This window comes from Capsicum annuum, chromosome 3 (assembly GCF_002878395.1).
Source record: "Capsicum annuum cultivar UCD-10X-F1 chromosome 3, UCD10Xv1.1, whole genome shotgun sequence".
Classification (NCBI taxonomy): Eukaryota; Viridiplantae; Streptophyta; class Magnoliopsida; order Solanales; family Solanaceae; genus Capsicum; species Capsicum annuum.
Window position 1 is genome coordinate 148,035,091 of NC_061113.1, and position 3,093 is coordinate 148,038,183.

The window sequence follows — 3,093 nt, forward strand, 5'->3', positions numbered from 1 at the left end:
CAACGTTTTTTACCATCACTATTGCAACACTTATTTGACATCAATTGCAACAAAATAAACTATTTCCAATGAGTTTTGTGCAACGGTTATTATATCTATTGCAATAGGTAAATAAATATATTACACAACTCAGTTGACACTATTGCAACAATTTTGTCATTAATGCTACAGTTTTTTTTGTAAAACTCTAAAGCAATGGTTTAAAAGTTGTTGCCATAGGGTCTTATGCAATGGTTATTTTTATCAATTTCAAAAGTTAATCATATTATTGCAACAATTTCATGGTTAATGCTACACTATTTAGTGACTTTTAAATGAGCTCTCACCAACATTTACAGGCTATTGCTATAGCCTTAATAGTTTAATTGAATTTTCTATAGCAACGGTTCTAAGTTGCTATTGCAACAGTTTAATGTGCTACAAAAATATGTAGTCCTGCAATGACAAACTAATAATAAATACCAATAAACTAAAATACATGAAAAGATATAGAATTACTAAACAGTACGTTATCAATTTTCATCATTAAAATTGTATATCCAAAATATAAGCTTACCATAGTAGTTAATATTCATAAACTATTGACATAAGTTTCAACGTGCTATCAATTTCAAAAATGTCCTAGAACAAGTTATAAAAACCATCTAAAATCTTATTAACGTTCTTCAATGTTCTCCTTATTTGCTTCTTCATTTTCGCCACCTACAAAAAAAATCGTGCCATTAATCTTTGTCAATGTTCTCCTTAAGGTAAAATTGTTTCACATTGTTGTCACAGGGAATATGACCTTTTTCAAATGCAACTGCCTCAAAAAGGCAAAGAATAAGCAATAAAGCCACTTCAGAAAACTTTATCAAAATAAAATTGCAAGTAGTTACACCAAATCCACCATATAGTTAGTCTAAGTTGCCTAAAAATTTCCTATAAATCCATGCATTTCACAACTATGAATTTGTTGTAAGTATCCGTTCACAATTTTTATCTTATAATTTAGAAAAGATTTCAAAAATTATCATGGAAAATATATTTTTTAAAAAATAGGTTCAAGAAAAAAGTGTAACAAGGCTTTGCAGAACGAAGAATATAATCACAATCAATGGGCAATTTTCAGGACCAACCTTGACAGTTCGAAATGGAGATACACTGGCTATTACTGTCGTTAATCGAACTCGTTACAACATTACCATCCACTGGTAACTACCTTTTAAATGACCTTTTATGTGTACATATATATATATATATATATATTTACACTATCCATGTAAAAATTTGAGAAGTCTTTAGTAGCTCTACATATCCCTTCACTTCCCATAAAATCAGTTGTATGTAGCTATACAACAAGGACTACATGTCCCCTCTATTCTTTTTTCCCAATTACCTTTGATACTTAAAAACTTCTTTAGCTTTAGCTAGCTATAATAGGGGGAATTTTTGAAAAGATGGAGGTACAAATACACCTCTCTATGTCTCTCTGCACGTACAATAACATGACTTCTTTATCTCTCTCTCTTTTTCTTTGTCAACAACAACATATATACACCACTATGGTTGTCTTAATTACATATTCAACCTTACTAACTTACATACATTAATATAATGCTTACACTCGCACGAACACAAAAAGTTAGCCACTACCTATAGCATAGTTATTATTACTATCATGTATAATCAAGAACATAACAAGCAACATACATGTAAAACCACACATTCAACTGTCCTTCTCAACCGTAAAGCTATGCTATCATCAACATATTTTAAAGAAAACATCACATTTCTTTTCCCACTTTCTCTCTGTCTCTCTTATAATTAAAAATTAATAGAAATACAAGAGAATTATACATGACAAGTCTCACTTAAATAAAAGAGTCTCAATTAATTCAACTTTGTTTTCCTTTTGTTGATGCAGCTAGCTAGCTTATTAAAATTGACATACACAAGAAAGAAGAAGAGCTTACTTGTCCTTCTCAAGCTCCAATCCCACCATATAGCCACATTATCAAGATTTTTTAAGATGCAACCTTCTGGCAATTACAGCCCCAATATTACCAGTTCCTCCTCTTACTTCAACATAGATATTCCATCTTCTTAAATGCAACACGAACCCAAATTTGTCCACTATTTCCATGACCTTGATTTCTCCCAACCCCCTCATGATCAGTATAATCTCGATACTAGTATTATAGAAGAAGAAGATTCCAACAAATTAGACAAACAGGAAGAAGAAGATCATGAAGAATTAGTACTAAAAAGTAGCAAAAACAAGAAGGATGAGATGAGCAGTACCACTACTAGTACTATGAGTAGGAAAAACAACAAGTGCGCTGCTGGTGCTGGTGCAGGTGCTTCAAAGAATGATATACACAACAAGATTAACACAGCTCACGCCCCTAGAGACCGAAGAATGAGACTCACTAAGAATAGCTTGCAAATTCTTCAATTTGCAAGACTTGCTCGGGTTTGATAAGGCCAGTAAAACAGTGGAGTGGCTATGAGTGGCTACTCACAAAGTCAAAATCAACAATCAACGAGCTCATTTAAAAAATAAACAAAGAAAACTGCAATGGCACTATATCAATTAGCGCATCATCTCCTTTAGAGTCTTGTGAAGTTATATTCGGTGTAATTAATGAATCAGCAACTAATAATACTTATAATGTTGTTCACAAGCAATAGAAGAAGAAGGTTAAGTCGATTCGTAGGACAATATTTCATCCAGTTGTTCCAAAGAAATCGAGGAATCAAGCTAGAGCAAGGGTAAAGGATAGAACAAAAATAAAGAATAGCCTTACTAATAAGAATAATTTTGGTGAATCCATGAACAAGCAGTAGCAGAACAAGGAGATGAACAACAATTTGCTAGTGAATCGAAATAGGCCTCACACGACTTTACTAGACTTTGAGTTTATGTTGTGAACAGGAAAATGAGATGAATAACAAGGCAACAATTCTAGTGAATCGAAAGAGCCCCACACGGCTTCACTAGACTTTAGATTCAAAAACACAATGTTAACAAGATTAATAATGCTCTCAAATTTCTACAAAAATATAATGTGTAAGTACCTGAACAGCATAGATTAAGGATGAATATAAACT

General features: G+C 32.3%; 1 pseudogene; it reads left to right on the forward strand.

The window, feature by feature from the left end:
• Window positions 1–2,011: 2,011 nt before the first annotated feature.
• On the forward strand, window positions 2,012–2,829 carry LOC107865201 (annotated as a pseudogene).
• Window positions 2,830–3,093: the final 264 nt, after the last annotated feature.